The following is a 25,165-nucleotide window of genomic DNA, read 5'->3' as shown; positions in this document are numbered from 1 at the left end:
CTCAGCAACATTAATCAACCACTGATATAAAACAAAATCTCCGGAGTTTCTTTTTAAGCAGCAGAAAACGAAGGGCTGTGTGATACTTAAAAAAAAAACATTTAACATTGTAGTCTTAGCGTCGCAGCTGATTTTCTTATGAGTGAGAAATCCTCAGGTGGGATTTACCCTGTGCAGGTGAGACGAAGCCGAAGCCCTCTTCTTCGTGTGAGATACCTGCGTCGCTTGTGGATTCCCGTCCAGGGAACCTATCCACCCAGCGTTCCTTCCACTACAGTCGCCGGGTGAGTGATCGTTGGTTAGAATGAGTGGACAGTGGCTGGGATTTTAGCTCTAGTGGTTTGACACGAATTATTTTACTCACCTCACAACTTGCTGAAAACGTTCATTGCATGAACACCATAGCGTCGATGTTCAGTGGTGGATCGCCAGCGTGAAAACGACGGTGATTTACAGAAGCATGTTGACTTCGTGCGGATATTAACAAATGAGACTTAGTAGCAGCAGATGGTGCATAAAGTGTACTACTGTGCTTCAACGACAAGCTGTATAGGGTAGCAAGTGCAAAATGATAAAACTTTGGGTCTTTGTAGAAAAGGGGAAAACATTTAGGAGCCTTCTCAAGCACATTCTTGGAGAAGAAAATGCAAACAGCATTAGCTTGCCTGCTATGGTATCTACAGTCTAATGTTGCGATTTTCGCGCCATAACTTCGGTCGGAAAAGCTTCCATTGCCCTTATACAATATGCATGAGGCAGCCCCTTCTCGAATGCTTGAGTACCTGCCATTTGATTATCCTGTAGAATAAATGTAATCCGACCCACTAATCAACCATACGCTGCCAACGAACCCTGATTAATCAAGCTTAATTCATTTTATAGAGTAGGCGTAATTTTGGGGGCCGTTTGGAATCTTCCTGGCGGTGTGGGGGGAGGGGGGGATCAGCTTCCAAATTGTGGGGCTTATTAGAGTTTCTTTCAGGTTGCCACCTGCCACTGTGGGCACATTTACGGTGTCAGAAGATCACGTGACCTCTCAATTCGTCTGGTCGGTTGTACCTGTCACGGCGGGCAGGTTGTGATGGCGTCACAAGGTCACATGACCGCGGTAGCTCCATGGTTATGGCGCTCGCCTACTGACCCGCAAGACGCGGGTTCTATGCCGGCCGCGGCGGTAGAATATGAGCAAGTTGCTAAAATGTTTTTGTGCAGTTATCTTTGCCCATGAGTCTGGCAACCATGACACAGCTCTCCACAGCTATAATTGCTATAGGTTACCTGTCCTGGTTCAAGCGGCATGTTAATGTTGTCAGATTATTTCACTAAGTGCCGCAATACTAGAATTTATTGAAACCTCAGCTTCAGGCAATCATCGAGCAAGCCTGCGTAAAATTGCTGCCGTAGAATTGTGACATTTAAGATCATAGAACTAACCTTTTTCTTGAGTATAGTTCGAGAAACAAAACTACTGGCATGCAGGACTTGTATATTGGATTTAGATTTTCATCTGTTGATTCTTGTGCGCCTGTTAGCGGACTGCAGCTGATGCTCCTAGTGAAGCTGCTGTATCGATCTACAAAGAATTGAATCTTTCATACTATGCGGACCTAATAGTACACGGCATATAGCTTGGGCACTTAATTTTTTTTGTCGAACGCGTACTCAGGCGATATTTTTCTTTCTGGCAGCACGACTTTTCTTTGTTATGATTTAAAAAATTAGCTATCGTGACCTACCTGAAATTGAGGTGGTACAGGTAAGTACTTTTAGTATGGACACTTCAAACGCGAACGCCAGTCACTATATAGAACTTTCGTTCCGCCATGAATTTTGGACTTTCCTGTATGGGCGGTAGAAATAATGCAACGGTTTTGTACGCAATTTATTTCATTTAATTTCCAGGAATGGTGGAGGGTAAGAATGGGGGAAAAAATGCTTGTACTTTCCCTGCACTGCATTGAGTGCCGTCGTTCATTTTTGGTTTGTAACATTTATTCCCACGGCTAAGCATAGCAGACAATCAAAAAACATAAAAAGTTTTCTGTGATGACGGTGGGTTCATAATACTGCCTGAGCATTGTTGTCGCTTGGTAGATTCTTCAGCGGACACCTTGATCTTTATTTCAGGAGGGCTAAGAAACTAGGAAAAGGACGTGGGAGGCACCAGCGACCAGGTACGGGTCTTTTACTTCCACACACCAGAGTAAACCCCACTCAGTTTTTGACTTAATACAATGCACCGAATTTTGAAGGCACAGGTTAAGACATAGCATGACAGCATTGGTTAAGACCAGCGCTTTGTCTGTTTTGGCCACAGAAAAAATTCCATTCAACTCCTCTGCCTTTGACGTCAGAACTCGCCGTTTTGGTTTTGAAGGGCCACTTTGTCCAGAAGCGCCAAATCTCTCTTGTACGTCTAGGCCTCTTCCTGAGCCGTAGATATGAAGATCTTCCTTCTCAGCGAAGAGTTCCTTCGGAACGACGGCGAACCTGCCCTGCCTGTCAGCTGGAATAACCTTTAGGACCAGTTCTTCGAAGCTCTCCGAGATCTTTCAAAACATGGATTAGGCACTGATTTTTTATTAGCTTCTTTGCAGAGAATCCGCAGGATCCAAATTGCATTGTTCTTTTTGTTGCCTTGCCGTGTCTTCCAGTTCTGTCATCCTTTGTCTTTATCTGCGCATTCATAATTCGGTATCCTGTACCATTTTAGAAATGGGGCTACAACCTCATCGCAGGCCACCAGTGTTGCGCTTCAACCAGATTGCGCTTCAACGCCACCGGTGCCAGCAGAGTTGGAGATGGAAGGGCCCTTGAGTATGCTGACTCGTTCAGCACCGCAGGCCCCGGCTCCGAATGATGTTGTTGGACTCCGTTAAGGAGGGAAACTGTACAGTAGGGTTTGTCTACATTTTTACAAGCATGAGAATCAAAACTGGCGATCCTGCATTCGGGGAGATCCAGTCCCGAACACTGGTTAACTGCGATGAGGTTGGAGCCCCATCCCCAACAACCACTAGCTCAAGAGGAAACATAGCGACAAAATATACCTTCTCGATCGGTCGTTGCTCACTTTAGACAGAAATTAATTATAACTAATTGGTCCTACTGCCATCTCAGAGAAACTCATGACGCTTGTAGCAGAGGCATCCGGCACCATGTGTCACGCCGCTGCGTGTTTCGATCTGGGGTCTCACGTGCGTAGAGATCGGAGGAGGAGACAGCGCAGCGGGGAGGCTTTTCGCAGGAGCGCGTTTTTACATGAGCACGAGCGCTGAACAGGAGAAGGTTCACATGTCAGTGCTCCCCCTCGTTCACACGATCAGCAGCCCTTTTTTCAATATGTACTGTTGCTCATTTGTTCCTCGACTGCTATCACGGTGGCGCTTTTTTTAGTTACTTTGGCAGTCCTTACAGTGCCAGACATGTTTGTTGGTGGCTATACCGATGGTGCACCAGCGTACCCTGTACCGTCTTACCGTTACCGTTACTGGCGAAGCACGAGCCCGCCCACCGCTGGAGAGCACGCTCTGATTGGTGCCGATGCTGCAGGCGCGCGCATAGCTGCCGGGTACCTGGCACCATCTGGCATCGCCAAGGTGTGTGCAAGCGGATTGGCATGCGGACACCCAGCCATCCGGAAACGGTAACGGTAACATGGTACACGGCATACTAAAGGTGTCTATTAACTGTCGCAATCGCCGCGGTGGCTCAGTGGGTATGGTGCTCGGCTGCTGACCCGAAAGACGCGGGATCGATCCCGGCCGTGGCGGTCGAATTTCGATGGCGGCGAAATTCTTGAAGCCCGTGTACTGTGATATGTATGTGCACGTTAAAGAGCCCCAGGTGGTCTAAATATCGGGACCCTTTCACTACGGCGTCTCTCACAGCCTGTGTCGCTTTGGGACGTTAACTAAACAACCAGTTCCAACAAATGCAAAGCACCTCCCCGTTGGAAATTTAGCTCCGGTGGCATTCAGCTCCGATGGAATTAAGCACAACGCTAGCACATTTGTTTGTGGGTACAGACCTATGAGTCATATCAGGGACTCCGGTTTTCTAACTATCTGGTGTTCCGCACTTCGTGTATACACGAGATTGACGCAAAACAGAGAGGAAAAAAAAACAATTGATGCCGCACTCAGTTCAAAGTTGGTTTTAACTCATCGATGTCTTGTTCCTAGCTTGTGAGTATACTCTCCGCCCACTGCCACTTGTTGTCTTCCGAAGCTCTGTTCGCTAACTAGTCTATCGTTCTATGAGTGCATAGCGGACTTTCGTCGCTCACTGAATCGTTAAAGAAATGTGCCGTCCTCGTTTAAATCCAACGGCGTGAAGAACTCGCTTGCACTTATCACAAAACCAAAGGGGTTGAAGGTGAAATCAGTAGTGAAGGCTGTGAGTTTTTTTTTGTTTGCACTTGCGTGGACAGCAACTACGCATCACGAAACGTTTGGACCTATTCTTTACCGTATTTCACTTGTTATATATGCCGCGGAAGAGGGCGCAGCTTCTCCGTTGTCATGGATACAACCGGCAGAGGCATCAAGTGTCACGCCGCTGCGTGGTTCGGTGTCGGGGCTCACGTGGGTGGAGATCGGCGACAGAAACAGCGCTGCAAGGAGGCGTTTTCCGAAGTAGCCTGGTGCGAAGAATATCTCCGGGTTGCCATGCTCTGCCAACGCATGGCGGACCAAGGAAAAGAACCCATAGTAAGCGTCTGGAACTCTTACATACATGGGCCGTCCTCTCATTTATAGTTGGGGAATACACTCCCCTATGTCTAGTTTGTGTCTAGTTGTCGAAAACGCAATCGCAGAAACGAAGTTTTTTGTCTGTCTGTGTCTGGTTGTTTGGTCGTTTGTGTTGTTTTTGTATTCATGTTTTTAATTGTTTTTGTTTGCTTCCGCCAGAAGATGTGGTGAGATTTACATGCTGATTTAAGAGAAGTCAGTGCAGACTCTATGCTGTATATGACAATTTTATCACCTATGCGGTAGGATGCAAATGCCTCATTCAAAATGATTATGGTTACATTTTTTGTAGAGAGCCTATTATGTCCAACATCCTTGGACAAAAAGTTTTAACTATTAGAAAAGTCTAAGGCACTGTTATGAAAATATTGACGCTAACGGTTCATCCTTCAGAAGCGTACCAAAATCCTTCTCATAAAGATTTTTCATCACTCGAATCGAGCAGTTAAGACTGCCATAGACAACCAATGGGGAACGCCTTTGACGGTGGCAGGAACGTCAATAACAAAGGAATGCAAGCCTGCCGACGGGAGCTCTGCGGGTATATTGAATGTTATTGATTGCTTGATTGTGATCAAACTGCCCATCATGGCAGGCGCGAGTTAAATGAATGACCGGTCACGAGGCGTTGCTGCGGAAGGGCAACCTGAGTCTCACCGGCTCCACCGGTGGCTGTGCTTGAAGGGTTGCCTCCCTGCGCTCATATGCCTTATCGAGATTGCTCTCCAAGTCTGGGTTTTCTTGGGAACAGCTACTTACCATCGCGGGGCTGGGGCGCATCTTTTAACCGCAAAACCAAAGTGCCAATGGTAGTGTTAGGACACCTGGCGATATATGAATGCAAAGCAGGCAATAAGCAGTTCTGGATATATGGGCGTTAACGCGTTACGCTATCGTGTCATGCCCTTACAGCGGAGCTTAAGTGTACCCTTAATATTTTTTCACGACGCCAAATGTCCGCTCAGCAGCCAAGGTGCCACTCTGTACAAGAGCACAAACGCTTAGCAGGAGTACTCGCTCTAAGCAGCATCCAGTGGCTCTAAGTAGGAACGGGTTCACCTTCCGAGTGCTCCTGCTCTGAAGACCTGATTATCCTGATCACGCCTCCTTTCTCTTTGCGGCTGGTCATCGGTAGACGGTGAGACATTTATGCTAAGGTTGTTTATGCAGTCGTCATTTGCAATGCCGAGGAAATGAAGAAAGATCCGTGAAGTTGGTGTCGGTCTCCGTACGTGATTCGTACGTGCTAAATGAGCAATTTAAAGAAGTATAAAGTTTGTGTCAGTATAAAAAAGAACAAAACTAAAAGTATGTGTTTTGCTTTCGATGGAGGCGACATTTCTGAGGCCCGTCTACTGTGAGACGTCAGGGCACGTTAAAGAACACTAGGCGGTGGAAATTTCCGAAGCCCTTTAGTACGGTGTCCTTCATAGCCTGAGTCGCTTTGGGACGTTAAGCCCCCATTAACCGTATAAGCATCAACTAAGTATGCGGGCTTTATTGTACTCTACCGAGAAAGCCCTCAGCAACATTAACCAACCACTGAGTGAAAACAAAAAATCTCCGGAGTTTCTTTTTAAGAAAGCAGAGAACCAGGGGCTGTGTGATCCTTAAAAAAAACATTTAACATTGTAGTCTTAGCGTCGCAGCTGATTTTCTTACGAGTGAGAAATCCTCAGGTACGATTTACCCTGTGCAGGTGAGACGAAGCCGAAGCCCTCTTCTTCGTGAGAGATAACCTGCGTCGCGTGTGGATGCCCGTCCAGGGAACCTGTCCACCCAGCGTTCCTTCCACTACAGTCGCCGGGTGAGTGATCATTGCTTAGAATGAGTGGACAGTGGCGGGGATTTTAGCTCTAGTGGCTTCACACTCGAATTATATTCTTCATCTCTCAACTTGATGAAAATGATCATAGGAGGAACACCATAGCATCGATCCTCAGCGTTGGATCACCAACATGAAAACTGCGGTTTTCTTTTACAGCAGCATGTTGGCTTGTGCACTCAGGCGAGCTTTTTTTTCTGGCAGCAATACTTATGTGTAATGTGGTTCAAAAATTCAGCCATGATGACCTAACTCAATGTGAAATGGTTCAGGTACCTACTTTTATTATGCACAGTTCAAGAGCGAACGCCAGTTATCGAAACTTTAGCGCATGTTCTCGGTGAAAACGTTGCGTTCGTCACGATATACAACTTTTGTTGCGGGTTGAATTTTTGAGCTTTCCATATCGGCGGTAATCATACTGCAACAGTTTTCTCCGAAGTTTATTTCGTTTAATTCGTCAAAATAGCGGATGGTAAGAACAGAAGAGAAAATTCTTCTATTTTCCATGGATTGCATTGAATTCCAACGTCCTGTTTGGTTGATAACATTTATTATCATAGCTAAAATAGCAGACAATCAAAAAAACATAAAATTCCATCTGTGGTGATGTTTGGTTGCCTGCGGATTGTTGTCCCTTTGTAGATTCTCTAGAGCACATACTGATCTTTATTTCAGGAGGGCGAAGACACTAGGGAAAAAAACGGGAGAGGCACCAGCGACCAAGTAGTGGTCTGTTACTTCCACACACCAGGGTAAATCCCAATCAGTGCTGTTTTAAGATAATTTACCGAAATTTTAAAAGCGCAGATAAAGACATAGCATTACAGAATTCTATAAGACCAGCGCTTTGTGGGTTTTGCCTGCAGGAAACATTCCATTCAACTCCTCTGCCTTCGACATCAGAACTTGCTGGTTTGGTTTTTTAAGGGCCACTTTGTCCTAAAGCTCCAAAGCTGCCTTGTCCAGCTAGGCCTGTTCCACATCCGTAGATATGAAGTTCTTCCTTATCAGCGAAGAGTTCCTTCAGAACGACGGTGAACATGCCCTGCCTGTCAGCTTGAAAAACCATTAAATAAACTCTCCCAGAACTTTCGATACATGGGCCAGGCACTCTGATTATTTGATTAGTTTCTTTGCAAGGAGGCCGGTAGCACCATCATGCGCCCTCCGGACCAATGAGCACTCTACTGTGCAGGGAGGCTCCAGAGAAACTCGTGGAAGTAACGCAAGGTGTGGGGAGGGGGTCAGTTTCAACCACCAGCATTTTTCGTGCCAAAATAATAAAATAGCCATGAAAGCACTTTCAAACCAACCACGCCGCCGCTTTTTCACCCTTGCGTTTCGCCGGAGCCTCAATGGTAGATTATCCGTTCCTTCAGCGGGCACAGATTGCGCTACGGGTACGACTGCTGCGATAGCTTGCTGTTTCGGTCCGCCGTTACCACAGACGATGGAATTTTCGATTAACTTTGGTCGAATCAGGTTAGTACCCTGCCTAAATGTAGTATAAAATAAAACTGACCAATAAATGCAACCTCTGAGCGAAATTTGAGCCTGCACAAATGTGCGAATTCACCGAGGTAATTTTTTTAATGACGCAACAGACAGTAGAATACTTTGAAACTAATGAAGCAACCCCTTTGGCTCCCTGCAAGATTCTTACTACTACTTCACTGAATCCCATGGAGCAAATCTTTCTACTCCGAACAAAACATCCGTTCTATAGCACTCGTCGGTAAGCGCATCGGCGACAGCTTCTGTCGGATCCCTTCGTGTGTATCCCTTGCAAACTGCATGACCTTGAGCTTCGGTGCATCGTCTGAATGGTCTCATTGCCGCATTCACACCCCTCCCCTACCTCATCTATAAGCATCGCAAAGATACCGAGCGATGGGCGCTTGACATACCGTTGCCCTGTTTTTGAACTACTTCCGGATACGGGACGTAATCTCATGCATTGGCGCTTGGTCGTTCTTTCTTTCTTTGGAAAATTCCAATTTTAAGGAATAAAAGGAGTGGGCGCTATCGCAAGCATGGACGTATGCTCGGTATTTTACGGTAGTGCTGAGAAATGTTGCATCCGTAACTGCTTCTATTCCAGGCACTAGGTTCAGCCAGCGTGCGGAATGAAACCGCCAGGCCTTCTATTCGACAAGACCTACTTCAGCGTCAAATGGGACCAGGTAAGTCTTCTGCCACGAAGCATAAAGTTTGTGGCTCCCAACAGCATGAAAGTCTGGAGTTTAACATTTCTCTCAACGAGCGCTGTTATGATGGGTGTGCTTCCAAACCTCTACATCCTTCGGAACGCTCACCATCAAGCATACTCAACAAAGACAGTTCAATGCCATTACAGCGGCCTTAGAAAAGATATACGGGCTGTGGTCAGCATCCCTGGCAGTAGCTATCAGGGAAATCACCTATCTTGCAAACAGCGTCAATAGCTGTGTTCACGAAGCATGACTTCTTGTTTCCAGGAACTGAAAACCCTAGCGGGCGACTACATTCAGATCACCACTCATCCCTTTTTCAAGAGGTTTCTTGCAACACCGAACAATTTGGAGCAGAGACAAAGGTGCACTCGGCCTATCGTTGCCATACTGTAGCTGCTGGGAGAGAGATACTGGCATAGACGAACCCGTTGTTAATGAGCCTTCACTTCATCGCTGGGCGTATTCGGTGTGGTATGAGTAGGCGGCACTCTCCAGCCTGCACCTACGCCCTTCCTCGGCGTTTTCACCGTATACCCCGCACCGCTGCCAATATGAAACCGGCTTTATTTTGGAGGAGAATGTCAGTTGCGAAGTCCGGGTAGAGCTGGCAAGGACGGCTCCGGGCCCAAAACAGTTGGCGCTCTCGACTCACGGCGCGTGTCGGCTCTGCCGCTGCAGCTGCCGAGTGCCTTCCTCTTGGCAATTGTAGTGCATCTATCTTCCCAGAACGGACACAACAGTTCCTGCTCAGTGTTCGGTGAAGAGGGAAAACTGAGAGATAAGGATCAAAAATATGTTTAGTGGCATGCGATGCAAAGTTCTAGCTCGGAGGTCGGGTAAGCATTCGGCACCCGTTATTGCGAAAGCATTACATGCCTTATCAGAGACGAAACAGGGTGGTGTTGACCGCAAATGTTGTAACGAAAAATCTCGCATGACGTCATCGTGGTGTAAAAATAATTTCATTAGAAGGCACGTCGAACTTAAGCCAGGACTTTCAAATTGCGGAGTCGAGCACGCAACCTATGGTCCACAAAACTGCCTTGCTTCTTGGCGAACAAGGTAATTGATAGTATATATGTGTAGCCTTACAACTGTATGCTACTGACTTCGTGTGTCATTGGAAAGGTAGAGGGAAAAATAGTAAACAAATAATAGAGTAAACGATAAACAGGAAGTAAAACTTCAGAAAAAAATGCGTGCAAACCTTGGCCGTCCAGCAGGTCTCGGCGTCTCTTGAGCGACAAAGGCCTCAGATCCTCCGCTGAGTTGCCGCCTGGGCCCCCGTCACGGCGCCATTAGGTCATGATGCCATTAGGCCATGACGTAAAGTTGTTCCTCCTCCTCCTCTCTCGCATTGAAAGCATGTACGTAGTCTTAAGAGCCTCCGTAATTGTTTTACGATACACGCGGCCATATTCGTACGCGCTGTTTTCGCAGGGAGCTGTCGCCTGTTGACGTCGTAGTCGGCTTGTTCGTCCTGAACTGCAGCGTCCTGAACGGTGCTACGTATGCTGCAGGATAACGGGCAGTGAGTATAATGGGCTGTACTGCTCCCTGCACTTTGAACTCTGTCACACAGGGCCAAACCTTCTTGCTTAGCTATCGAGCACCTACTTAACGAGAACCTTCTTGCAATGAGCACCCTGTTGCCTAACTAACGAGCATAGAGCACTGTCCGTGCTGAACACTGTTGCGCGACTTCATCCTGCACCATTCATGCCCACTGCTCCTGGATTCGCCGACGCGGCGAAATGGGTTTCGGGATCCGCTGGACTCCATTGGCAGTTCTCTGCGGGGTCGCTACCTCGTTAACGAGCTAACAGTATGCGAGCAACATAAAATGCGCGTCATGCATAAAATAATCTTTGACGCCGTTAACTTCACGTCCGCCTGCATAGACTATACCGACCAAAGAATATTAACGAAATCGAAAAATGTACTCCCGCATTGCTTAAATGCAATACCAATACTACAGAAAAATTCTTTTTGATGTGTGTTCGTGCGAGCGTGCTTGCGTGCGTGTTTGTTTGCGTGGTTCAGAGTAAAACGGAAGGCTAACATGTAATACGCAATGGCTAGCTAGTTTGTAACATGCGGCATAATATGGGGCGAATTTCGCAAAACAAACATATACAACGTGGAATAGGATCGTTGGCTGGATGCTCGTTTTGCAGTTTCCCATAGCCATTCCGCATAACTGATGTCTGCCTGACATAAGTTCGACGCTTCAAAAGACTGATGCCAGTTGTTTCGCATCGCTCTGTCGAATCGCTTTGTTGGTATCTCTTGAAAACTGCTTCACGTTGGACTTCGGTGACTCGTCTGAATGGTCTCATTACAGCGTTCATAGCTTCAATACCTCAGCTATAAGCGTCGCATGATACCGAATAATGGGCGCTTGACATACTGTTGACGTGTTTTCGAACAACTCCCGGACACGGGGCATAATCGCATTGGCGTTTGCACTGTTTTTTTTTTCTCACAAAAATTGAATTTTCAATAATAATTGGAGTGTTCGCTATTCGAGCATGGGCGAATGCTCGGTATTTTACGGTAGTGCTGAGAAGTGTTGTTGCATCTGCACCTGCTTTTATTCCAGGCACTAGGTTCAGCCAGAGTGCAGAATGAAACCGAGAGGCTTTGTATTCGCGAAGACATGCTTCACCGTCAAGAGTCCAAGTAAGTCCTTTGCCACGAAGCATAAGTTTGTGGCTCCGAACGACATTTAAGTACGGAACGCACCATTTCTCTGAACGAGCGCTGTTATGATAGGTTTGTTTCCATACCTGTACATCCTTCGTAACGCTCACCATCAAGGATGCTCACACAAGGACAGTTCTATGCCATTACAGCAGCCTTTGACAAGAGTTACAGGCTGTGGCCAAAATCCCTGGCAGTAACTGTCGGGGACATCGCCTATGTTGTAAAGAGCGCCAATGGTTGCTTTCACGAAGCATCACTGCTTGCAGGAACTGAAAAGCTTAGCGGGCGGCTATATTAACAGGACCATTCATCCCTTTCCATGAGGTCTCATGCAACACCGATAAAAATGGAGCACAAAGATGTGCTAGGCCTATCGTCATACTGTAGCCTCTCGAAGAAAGAGAGACAAGCCATAGACAAATCCGTTGTTAATGAGCGTTTTACTTCATCGCTTGATGTATTTTGTGTGGATTGAGTAAGCGGCACTCTGAAGCGCTTCTGCTCTAGTTGTCTAACACGATAGGGCTTATATGCAAAGTAAATTTCTCGGAGTGACTACACGTTTCAAGTTTTTGTTTCAATGCTTGAAAGTAATATTTTTTTACGACACAAGCGGCCATATTCGTACGCGCTGTCTTCGCAGGGATCTGTCGTGTGTTGACGTCGTAGTCGGCTTGTTCGTCCTGAACTGCCGCGTCCTGAACGGTGCTACGCATGCTACAGGATAACGGGCTGTGAGTATAATGGGCGGTACTGTTCCATGCACTTTGAACTCTGTCGCACAGGGCCAAACCTTCTTGCTTAACTATCGAGCTCATTCTACACAATGGCGAATGCTCAACCACTAGCCCACCACTACGGCCAATGGGATCGTTGGCTGGATGCTGTTTTCGTAATCTTCCAAAACCACTCCCCATGTTTGCTGTCCATCTAACATTATAGCTTAAAGCGCTTCAAAGGACTGATGCGAGTCGTTTCGCGGTTTTTAATTCAATCGCGCAAAGGAGCAAACGGTGCCTTTCTTCCAAAGAAATTCATCGATATGAGTGTAATAAGCACAGTGCGGGATCTAGTTCTCAGTGTGCTCACAGAGCGGGCTTGCATAAATAGAAAAATCGCGCCTCTCACTGCTTGTTGTTCGGTGCGATGTGTCTGAGTTCTTTGTTAATCAGTTTGGCTGATGACCGTTTCTTAATTAACTCCACCTCCTTCAGAGCCACCAAGGAGCCCCAGCTGTTTCGTGCTGTCGGATCCCACATGTTGGTGTGAAATACCTACGTCACGTGAGCATGTCATGGCTCCTAACATGCTGCCATCATTGTAGCAGCCTTCCTCTCACTACGACGTACGGGTGAGTGACCGCTGATGAGCGCTAGTCTGATGGACGAGGTCAGTGCAATGACCATAGTACTTACTGTTGTGTAAATCAGAGCAAATCGAAAAAAATTCTTTCGGCCTAAGCGACCGCTCGTTTGCCATGTAAATGTGCTTCTTGAGATGAACAAAACCTTCCGGAAGACAGCGCTCGTGTCTTAAGCGCGTTAGCATTTACGTTTGTCTAGGACGGGTCCGTCTGCAATGAATGTCAAATTGGCCAAAAAAATAACCACGTGACCACACTATAGCAACATTGAGCGCGTAGCGCCTCAATTGATACCGATACTTTCGATCCGCTATACTATAGGTGCTAGGCAGTGTTCTTCAATGTGAGAGACCCCCCCTACGGGACCACCATTTGCATAAAATTTGGGGACCACCCGTTTGACGCAGAATGTTCGAAGTGGTGTCAAATGACTTGGCATGTTCCTGAGGATAAAATCGCTAATTTAGATGAAGCCCAAAATATCTGTGAGATTCGCAAAGACGCCCTTTCCGCCTCCACACCGTGCATTCCCTGGACCTTCACGCAGCCATTACGGCCGAACCATTTGTCACAGGGGGTTCCGGATGGCGTCAAACGATTCATCGTGTTGTCGTGCACACGTTTGTAAATTGATTAACTTATATAATGAGGAAATGTACTGGATATAGCCAAGGGGGCTGGAATTAGCAATAGTAGTGGAAAATCAATGATGTAGATGGCACGGCTTGTGTCTTAGAATGGATGTTTGGATTTGGTCTTCTCCACGTTTGCTAAGAACACCGATGTAAACACGTGAACATCTCGTAGTTGACGCTCTTAAGTCGAACACTAATGCAGTGTTTTCTCCCTTTCTGTATCCTCGTCCTCTGCGGCGCTAGTGTTTATTGACTACGCGCCAGCAAGCCCAAAAAACCATGCTGCTGATTTAAATGTAGAAGTTCTATATTCACGCCTGAGCTTGCCTCTGTTAGTCCAGTAATCTTGTAATGGCATATCGCAGATTCGAACGGCTGGAAAGACAAGAACGTGAAACGACAAAACATGCGCATATGCGTTGCCTCGAGGACTGATCGGTGGGAGCATAGGTCTTTGAACCTCAGTCCTTTGTTTCAGTTCATGGTTTCTATTGACCTGAAGGTTGCTGCATTGTACAAAGGTGTCTGCTTTGTCGCCGTGCCTGAAGAACTTCTGCATCCAAAAAGCGTTCGATAAAAACGCATGTCGTCAGCTGTACCCACCTTTTTCGTTATTCAAACATGCACTATAACTGTCTGGTGTCGCCAAACTCAGCACCGTAAAGACTTAAAAATGCAATGAATCAGATGTGAATTATTTAGTTGTTCTCCGCGTTTTGCAGTGCGGCCATGACGCTAATTTCTTGCGTGCTGCTGTTAATATAAAACGTTAACTAATTTGCTTACAGCTTGATTAGGTCACATACGCCGTAATATGAGAGCATATATATCGTATAGTATTTAATGCGGCACAATTAAGAGTATAGACACCGAACTTTTGGGTGCGTATTTTCTTCTTTGTGATGAGGTGTGGGCAAAATATAATACATGGATTACCACGTGGTGTTCTCCTACGCCTGCTAAATGATTTATAATCAAATTACTTTCTCGTGCTATTTCGCTTTCGACAGCCGAATGATGACTGTGACGTTAAATAGTGGTTATAAGCCACGCGTGGCATTAAAAACTGCAAATAAAATCACTGCTTCTACATTCGTTGACATTCCGGCGCTTCAGGAAGGCTGGCTTTAACACTGTAGTGAACTAAAACGATGAAGCAGCGATTATACCGCAGTTTCTCCATGCCTCATGTGCAATTATATTGCAGTTTTTCCATGCGTCACGTGACACAAAAACACACTCTGACGTCGCAGCCATCATTCGGTTGTTGAAACCGGAACCGAAACAGCATGACAGGAAAATTGTATTAGAAATTATTTAGCAGTCATAGGCGAATATCACATGGTGATTCATGCATAGTGCTGTCTTCTGCATCATTGTAAAGAAGAAAGCATGCCTCCAAAGATATGTGTATGTGTCTGCACTCCTTTGAACAATGTTACAGCTCTATGCGGAAGCGGAAATTAGCGATAAAAGCTGTCTTCCAATAGCGGTAGATAAGAAAGGCGCCGAGATTGAAGAAATAGATGGCAGTAATTGTGAATCATTTTCGATTGTTTAGCTGCGATGCGCATTCGGTATACGCGAGAAAATGCAGTTTGAAATTCATGGTCTTTTTAACTGTTTCGAAGGCACAGCGGGGTCACACAGTCAAGGTATTATTCCCTGGCGAATAGACTGAAGCTGTGTGACAAATGCACTAAAAGAATTCCAACACAACAGCTCCGCACCCATGTAGGCCCGAACAGAACAACAAACCTTTCATTTTTTTTCTGGAAACGCCCAGCACAAATGTATTTAGAATATGCTTCACGATCAATACTTTTCACGTTTCCGAATCTCCGGTCGCATAAGCTTTATTAATGCGATATGCTATGACGGATACATTCAAGAAATCTTTCAGCATGAAGCACTGTCGACGCGGCTCGGGGGGTCAAGAAAGAGTTTCTATGAGCTACACATAGAAGTGTGCACTGACTTCCCGGACCCGTTTGATGAGTGCGTTTTTCCACTTTTTTGATGGGTGGCATCATATGTGTTCTTTACGAACATTCTTTCGTTAGCCCATCATAGCACAGGAAAAATTGGTGGGGCAATAACGCTCCGAAAGGGAATTTCGCGATAGCGGAATGATCTGTTACCTTCCATATATGTAGAAAGCCATTCCATACTCTAAATTCACAGAGGGGTGAGTCGTTACACCCCTCCAGGCGCAGTGATGCAGCGGTTAAGCGATGCGCCACTGCCCTGCGGTGGCAGCTACTCCCAGCGGTGGGCCTTGTGCGGCCATGGTTGCTCTTCCCGAACGACCAATCATTAATTTAACTGCCACCTGCCACCGTGGGCAGTTTGCTCACTTTCCGTTGGGCAGGTTGTGATGACGCGGCAATGTCACGTGAGCAATGTGACCTACCTGCCTCTTAGGTTGCTCTGGGCGTCACCTGCCAGAGTCGCGCTCGTTATTTTTCGCCCACAACGCCGACGCCGACAACTCCGACACCGGATTTTCTGGTGAACGGGGCCTTTAGCGCTAGGGCGTTAATTCTCACGTTTCTGCCACTCATCCCACGTTTCGAAGCTCCGCTGTCTGTCGCCGTGAATACCGGGACCGATCATCACGTCGGTACTAGAGCAGAGGCCGGGTGAAGCCGCCACCATAGCAGGAACGGGCGAATGTGGTAATGCTCACCGCTACAGTTGCTTAGCGAGTGACCACTTCTTATTCCTACGGGTTTACAGTGCGCTGTGTAACATGGCACACTGCACTGCGAACGATTCTCAAACCGCGCATAGCTGTGTGCCCACGCTGATTTCAACTTCACTGGATGCGAAAAAAATCTGATATTCATGATTACCTACAGCAATGCGTGTCATTCATTTGCGCATGCACCAGCCTCTAGACTTGACAAATTTGCATTCTACGCTCTGTTACGCAAAATAATCTCTCCACAAAGAGCTCGAATGCGTGAAACGTATTCAGAATTGCTTTTGTAATTTGAAAAAAAAAATTGTGACGCTTCGATGCGAATGAGCGGACCTCGAGAAGAGCAGCGATGGCTCAGTTATGGCGCTGGGCTGCTGACCCGAACGACGCGGGTTCCATCCAAGCCGTGGCAGTCGAATTTCGATGGAGGCGACATTCTAGAGACCCGTATACTGTGCGATGTCATTGCACGTTAAAGAACTCCAGGTGGTCGAAATTTCCGGAGCCTTAATCGCATCGGGGCGTTAAACCCCCATAAACCAAACCAAATCAGATCAGAATTTGGTTCGCAATGTGCACCCTCGAGTTGAGGTGATGCTCCGACGTATCAACGGACTTGGTGCGCAGACATTCCCCGTTTCTGCTTGTGACAAAAATTCTTTTTTCCCACGCCTTGAAAAAACACCCGCTTCCGGAAGGTGCCTACTAGAATTGTGGGGCGCGTGACTGAACGGGATGTGTAATGAACGGTTGCGAAGGATCTGTTAGCTTGCACGGCAGCGTTTTCCTCCTCTTGATCTCCCCGTTCTTGTTAGGTGTTATGCTCTGTTTCCAGGGAAGTGAGAGTATATAATGGCGCATAATGAATGAACTGCGAGCCGCTTTAGGTGATAATTTCTACTGTTCTGCAGCTGTATGTAGCTAATATTGTCACAAATGGGTTGCAGAATCAAGAGGCTAGGACACTGCTTGATTCCTTGCGGCCTGTGCCTAGCCTCTTGATTCTGCAACCCATTTGTGACATTTTGTGGTGGAGTGCGCTGGGTAAATCGCTCTGGAATATGTCGCACACCCCTCCGAACATCGAGGACCCCAGACCTCTCCCTGTCGACACGCCAGTACACCGGGTCAGCAGCCGAAATCTTGGACTGGCCCTTGAGCGTGGGCTATTTATTAGAGACAACCTCGCCGCCTGACCGACTGCCTCCTGTGCTCAGGCGATTCGACTCTCCCTCGGCGCCTACTCCTCAAACGGTCATAAAAGGCAACGCGTACTACACCCTCCAGAACCCACGGCTGCCAAAGTCCTTTCACGGGACTCAACTTGAGGACGTGGAAGATTGGCTCCTCCAGTTTGAACGTGTCGCCGCGTTTAACCAATGGGATGACGCCGCCAAGCTGAGGAACATTTTCTTCAGCTTGGAGGACGGTGCTCTTACGTGGTACGAAAACCGTGAGGACACTCTTTCATCATGGCCTGAGTTCCGACGTCAAATGCTCGCCGCGTATGTCAGCGCTGATCGTCGGGAGCGAGCTTGACGAGCCTTGCAGCCCCGTCTGCAAATGCCGAACGAAACGGTTACCATGTAGGTCGAAGACATGACGCGGCTCTTCCGACGGGCTGACCCAGCCATGTCGGAAGCCAAAAAGCTGCGCCACCTAATGCGCTGTGTTAAAGAACAGCTTTTCGCCGGCCTCGTGCGCAGCCCCCCCCCCCCCCCCTCCAAGCACTGTTGCCGAGTTTCTAGCGGAGACAGCCACAATGGAGCAGGTCCTCCGGCAGCGTTCCACCGTGTACGACCGGCGAGTCCTTGCTGCTTCTGTTACAAAGTCCCTCCCGGTTTTCAACAGCAATACCAACTTTCTCCGCGACATGATCCGCGCTGTTGTCCGTGAGGAGCTGGAGAAGATTTGTGGTACATCGCAGCCAGCGGCCAGCTCCCTTATGAGCGTTATCCGCGAAGAGGTGCAGCAAGCTATCAGGCCTCCGTTACCCCACGCCGAACCACAGCTTACCCAGCACCTCCACCACAAAATATCACAAATGGGTTTCAGAATCAAAAAAAGGCTAGACACAAGTCGCAAGGAATCAAGCAGTGTCCCAGCGGCCAAGAGCACGCGCGTCTCACTTATTTGTCCTCAAGGCGCCGCCCGGGGATACCTGGCGGCAATATATTCTATTCACACAAGCAAAAAGGATGGATTGAAGCAGTCCAAAGGAACTGCGACAGAATTCTTTTTTCGTCTGCCTCCGAATGCACAATGAATAGCTGTGAAGTTTAGTCTAGTTTACGCATGTTTAGTGTGCCAAACCGACTCACGCTATGATGGACGCCGTAGTGAAGGGGTCAAGAAAATTCGACAACCACCTGGGGTTCTTTAACGAGCACCGAGATCGAACGGTACGCGGGCCTCTAGAATTTCGCCTCCATGGAAATTCGACCGCAGCGGCCAGGATCGAACCCACGTCTTTCGGGTCCGCAGCCGAGCGCCATAACCAATGAGCTAGCGTGGCGGCGACCTTTAGGTGTGTCTGCAAGAGAGATCTGATGGGTTTTCTTTCTTGTTTACCCTCATCAAAGAAGCTGCTAAAGTGCAGTGGGAGATGCCGATCGCAGTGCGCATGCGGAGAACACGTATGCGAATGATAACCGGACATTATTCAGAAGCTTTTCCTTGCTTCTTTCCTTTCGATAGTGTAACGCGTAACCTTTCTTAACATAAATCAGTCAATTTTATTCCAAGTTTACTGCTTTCTGATGTCACCCCAATTAACCTTGTGCACAGTCACCGTGGAGCTGGGATCGTAGCTTACCATCACATCCCACTTCTCATTCGTGTGGAATACCTGCATCGCGTGCGTGTGGAATACCTGCATCGTTTGCCCATGATCACCGACTCGGATCGCGTCGCGGCCGCCATGGCATCCTTTCTTATACGATGGACGGCTGTGTGACTGCGACGAAACCGTCACGAGACTTTCTCTTTGTGTACCCATTGGAAAGCCTTGGCTTTGTGATCTTTTCGTTTAGATCCCTTTTTACTATGCCTCTGTGGTCGCGTGAACAGTTGAGCTGAGCCTATTTTCTATTCATAGTTTCCTAGAAAATACGGTTTCGCCATTGTACTGCTGTGTTTATCTGAAACGGCGGCTCTTCGATGGTGTGCTTAGACAAAGCCATCTAATAACTTGTGCGCGATGGCATCATTCGAAGTCCTGGAATGATTGTAGTTAGCAGTGAACACTTTGGAAATTGTCCGGAAGCTTTGCGGGAATCACCATCTAGGGCTTTGATCGGTACGTACTACGTCAGTCTTCAGGCTTCTGCGCGTGTATGGAGCATGTGCGAAGCTTAAAATTTACAGTGGTCGTGAGACTTACCGTCTCCGACGGGTTTTCTCAAACGCCGCCGGAAGCTTACGCCAACGTCGACAAAACCAACGCCACACAGCCTGACGAAACCGTCCCATGGCGTTGACTCGCCGCCATGTTCCGAGTAGCATACTAAAGAGAGTCGAAATAAAACATCGTAGTTCTGCTTCGCTTTCTTGCCTTTTTCCGAGAATTAGGGCAAAATATGGGTGACAGCTATGAAGTCTTTCGATAGCCACGCTATAGTCTGACGCCGCCTATTGAGGCCGTAAAGCTCTAAAAGTCTCTTAACAGCGCGACTGCCCTGTGAAATGTTTTTCATGCGGTGTTATCACTCAGACAGTGTCAAACCTATAACGCCGCTCTGCACAGTCTAATTCGAACTTTTACCTATTTTTTTTCTAGCAGCACGAAGTCTGTAAATTCGCTTGAATGGCACTTCGATACTGATCATATCAGTAATGATGAACACCTCAAATTTCGTTTCGTTGTGGCATTCTTTTGTAAACCGCATATTGCGAACGTTATTGCTAACTTTCAGGGAGATCCTAATGGTCACTTGACGTCCTTCTTGCGCAGGTCAGCCAGCTTTGAAGCCCGCTGCATCTTATGCAATACTTAGATCGCGTATAGACACCCGAAAAAAAAACGCAGCCATTGTGTTTCCAGAACATCGGCCGAGTGATTGATGATTGCAGCTAGAATGAGCGAAATGCTTCTGTCATCAAAACGTTTTGGTCGATAATGCGTCAGTCAAGCAACGGTAATGATGCCATTCGGAGTCCGTGGAGTAGGTAACAGCCGCCTTCGATAGGAGCTGTCGTTGCCTTTGCCTTGATAGCGCATATCATGCCAAGAGCAAGTATCGAATGGTGGCTAATCGTTGAGTGTCGACCCGCAAAAGCTTGGGTTATGATTGGCCTGTGACCTCACTTATCGCGAATTCAAATGCTCTGTAAACATGGTTACATAGGACAGTCCTTTTCTATCTCCAGTGAGTCCCACCTGCTGAGTCATATCTTGCTGAAAATGTCCAATGTGTCAGTAGCGAGGGTCCATCGTCATATAAGGCAAGTTGCCATTGTGATTAAACCGGAACTGCTCATGCACAATGGCTCGGCTGGATGGGTAAAGAGGGACAGTGCGTTTATATATTGTCACTGAGAAACGGTTGACTTAAGCAGGGCTGGTTTACTTGCTTTAATTAGACGCGCAAGACGTTGGAACGCGCAAGGCAGCAGGCAGCACGAGAGATGATGAAGACGAAGCATCTAGCCCCGAGATGACTCAAGGCTTGCCAACTGCCCGGAAATGCAGTTTAGCCGCTGTATGGCGCCACTAGAGTAGTTAGTAGCGTAGCATTGCTCCCCCTCTCTTGAAGACACCGACTCGGTGTGGTAGCAATTGCAGGCAGGACCACAAGGGTAGTCGCACGTGTCTGGCGTGTGGAGTAGACACGCGCGAGGGGCTAGCGGGCGTGGTACGGCTTCATCCGAGCGACGTGGACAACTTCGGAGGTCGGCCGTCTAGAAGAACGAACTGTTCCTTGGGGGAGGACTTCGTAGGTAACTTGACTGAGCTGGCGGAGCACCTCGTAGGGGCCAAAGTATCTGCGTAGAAGCTTCTCAGAGCGTCCCCTCATGCGGATTGGGCTCCACACCCAGACTTGTTCGCCGGGCAGGTAACGCACATTTCGGTGCCGGAGGTTGTATCGCTGAGCGTCGTGAACTTGCTGGTGCCGGATGCGCTGTCGAGTGAGTTGGCGGGCAGCCTCAGCGTAACGAACAAATTGGGCAGCACCCATAACAGAGGGGGTAACGCTAGCTGGAAGCAGCACTGCATCCAGCATGGTTGTGGCTTCGCGACCATGTACTAAACGAAATGGAGTGAAGCGTGTCGTTCCCTGGACAGCAGTATTATAAGCAAAGGTGACGTAAGGGAGTATGGCGTCCCAGTTCCGGTGGTCCGCGTCGACATACATAGAAATCATGTCGGCGATTGTCTTGTTAAGCCGTTCGGTGAGGCCGTTCGTTTGAGGGTGGTAAGCGGTTGTTTTGCGGTGACTGGTGCCGCTTAGGCGCATAACCTCCTGCGTAAGGGCTGAGGTGAACGCTGTTTCCCTGTCAGTTAAAACGATGGTGGGTGCACAGTGACGAAGCACAATGTTTTCAATGAAAAAGTTCGCAATTTCGTCAGCAGTACCACGGGGAAGAGCTTTAGTCTCACAGGATCGGCTGAGGTAGTCAGTGGCGACCACAATGTAGCGGTTACCCAGAGCACTCCGGAAATGGGCCGAGTATGTCCATGCCAACTTGGTGGAAGGGAGCCTGAGGCGGATCAATAGGCTGGAGTAGGCCGGCTGGCTTAGTCGGTGGCGTCTTGCGACGCTGGCGCTCGCGGCAAGTTCTTACGTAACGTTTCACAACTGCAGTAACCCTTGGCCAGTAGTATTTTTGCCGTATTCGTGCCAAAGTTCGACAAAAACCTTGGTGACCAGAAGATGGGTCATCATGGCTGGCCTGCAAGACTTCGTCGCGAAGGGCCGTAGGCACGACGAGTAGATAGAGAGCTTCTGTTGGACTGTAGTTTTTCTTATACAGGACGCCGTCACGTAAACAGAAAGACGACAGCACGCGCGAAAAGATTCGCGGGGGAGACTGAGCGCTTCCTTCTAGATACTTTATGAGGGGCCGTAGTTCGCTGTCGTCCCTTTGGTGTTGAATGAGGATGGACGTGGAGATGGCACCAAGAAAAACAGAATCGTCGTCGGGGTCAGCTCGGTTGTTCTCGATAGGAGCACGAGACCAACAGTCGACATCACTGTGCTTCCTACCAGACTTATAGACGATGGTGACATCGAATTCCTGAAGTCGAAGGCTCCAGCGTGCAAGCCGTCCCGAGGGATCTTTCAGGTTCACCAGCCAACACAGCGAGTGGTGGTCGCTGACGACCCTGAAAGGACGGCCATATAAGTACGGGCGAAATTTTGTTACTGCCCACACAATGGCCAGGCATTCTTTTTCGGTGGTGGAATCGTGACAAGGTGCGGCTCGCGTATGCGATTACGCGTTCGAGACCATCCTGCCACTGCACAAGGACCGCACTGAGGCCGATGTTGCTGACGTCTGTGTGTAGTTCAGTGTCGGCCGACTCATCGAAGTGTCCAAGGATGGGCGTACTTTGGAGACGAGTGCGGAGGTCTTCAAAGGCTTGCTGTTGCTCCAGGCCCAATATTTCGGAATCTTTCGTGAGTCGCGTGAGGGGCTCAGCAATCTGGGAGAAGTTCTGCACAAAACGCCGATAATAGGCGCATAGACCCAGAAAGCGGCGCACACTGCGCTTATCGGTGGGCACAGGAAAAGCAGCTACGGCAGCAGTCTTATCGGGGTCTGGGCTAACCCCTTTAGCGCTCACGATGTGGCCCAGAAACTTCAACTCTTCGAAAGCGAAGTGACACTTTTCGGGCTTCAGGGAAAGACCGGCTGACCGAAATGCTTCGAACACAGCGCGCAGGCGTCTCAGGTGCTCTTCGAACGTGTCAGAAAAGATGACAACGTCATCCAAGTACACGAGACAGGACTGCCATTTGAGATCGGCAAGAACGGTGTCCATCATCCTCTGGAAGGTTGCAGGAGCCGAGCACAGGCCGAAAGGGAGCACCCGGAATTCGTACAGACCGTCCGGTGTAATAAAGGCGGTCCTTTCCCGGTCGCGTTCGTCCACCTCGATTTGCCAATAGCCGCTTCGTAAATCTAGCGATGAGAAGTACTTGGCGTGGCGCAGCCGGTTTAGGGAGTCATCAAAACGCGGGAGAGGATAAACATTATTTTTAGTGACTTTGTTCAAACGTCTGTAATCAACGCAGAACCGTAGGGTTCCATCTTTCTTTGCCACTAGAACAACAGGCGACGCCCACGGGCTCGTCGACGGCTGTATCACGTCGTCCTTGAGCATTTCTTGAACTTGGCGGCGAATGGCATCGCGCTCCTTCGAAGAGATGCGGTAGGGCGGCTGACATAACGGCCGTTGGTTGGCGTCAACTATAATTCGGTGCTTTCTGAGCGGTGTCTGCCTAACCTTGGAGGTCGAGGCAAAGCAGTCGAAGAAAGACTGGATAACGCTTTCCAAGCAGCGTTTCTGGTTAGTTGGGAGTTTTGGGTTCACGTCAGTGTTTATGGGAGTGGTCGGTTCCTCCACTGATGGCGGGGCTCCGGACAAAGCGTGCTGTCCCGCGAATTCGCTGAGTTCCTCGAAATACGCAATAGCTGTTCTGCCAGGCAAACACTGAGGTTCACAACCAAAGTTGGTCACCAAGAGTTCGGTTCGGCCCTTGTTCAGTTCAACAATTCCTCGAGCAACACAGACTTGCCGACCAAGGAGCAGCGACATGTTGATTTCAGCGATGCCACGAATTTTGGTGCTGTTATCGCACTCTACAGTAACAAACATGCTGGATCTTGATGGGATCAAAACGTTGTCGTCACAGACGCATAACTTAGCCCTGCGTGGCTCGGTATCGTCGTCGACAGGACCTTGGGTGAAAAACGACACGATTAGCTCCTGGAGGTTGATAACGGCACCGTACTCTTGAAGGAAATTCTAACCAAGTATGAGGTCTTTGGAGCATTCGGGTAACACAGCAAAGCAACCAGGGAAAGTAACGCCGCGGATCTGGATTCGCGAAGTGCTGACACCGATCGGAGTTACCACGTGCACGCCAGCTGTCCGGATCTGCGGCCCAGACCAAGGGGTCAGAACCTTCCTCAAGACCGTGGCTAACCGTCTTCTCATTACCGAAAAATCGGCGCCGGTATCCACGAGTGCGGTAACGTCGTGGTTGTCGGCGGATACCGGAATTTCGGTGGAGGCCAGTCGGTCGCAGCGCGTCGTCGAGGTCGTCGGGTCAGGTCGTCGTCGGTCGGAGCGTCGCGGCGAATCGTCGGGTGGAGGCTCTTGACTCAGTCCAGTAGCGGCAGCCCTACCCCCAGAGGACGCCGTCTTCAGTTTTCCCGACGTGGGGACGTACCTCTGAACTGGCCAGAGGATGACGGGCGGCCGGGCGAAGAGAACCGCCTTGGGGATGGAGATCGGGACTGGCGTCGCTGCGAGGTCGAAGATTGCACGTTATCAGCCAAGTACTGTTCGATATCCCGTGGTCTTTCACCGTAGCGTGGTCGATGTGCGTCAGGTGAAAACCCCCTTAAACCCATCCTGCGGTAGGGGCAATGGCGGAGGATGTGGCGGGGCTCTCCGCAGTGATAACAGAGTGGCCGATTGTTTGGCGTACGCCAAACGTGCGCTTTGCTCACGGGGGGCCTGGACTCCTGCGGCACGGAGGGTGCTGTTGCGATTGGCTCCTGCAGGTATGGCACAGGAGCGATGGGAGAAAAGGCTCGCATCGCTGGCCCGGGACTTCGTAGCGCCTCGCTGTACGTCATAACGGAGGGCGCCGGGTGTGGAGCTGGGGGTGGCTGCACAACTCGTCGGATTTCTTCGCGGACCACGTCCGTAACGGCAGCGACGCTGACCTGTGGAGCTTCAAAGCGAAGTTTCGCCAGTTCCTCGCGCACAAGGCTTCTTACAAGCTCC

The sequence above is a fragment of the Amblyomma americanum genome, chromosome 4 (genome assembly GCF_052857255.1).
Source record: "Amblyomma americanum isolate KBUSLIRL-KWMA chromosome 4, ASM5285725v1, whole genome shotgun sequence".
NCBI classification, from domain to species: domain Eukaryota; kingdom Metazoa; phylum Arthropoda; class Arachnida; order Ixodida; family Ixodidae; genus Amblyomma; species Amblyomma americanum.
This window is presented reverse-complemented; position numbering follows the sequence as displayed.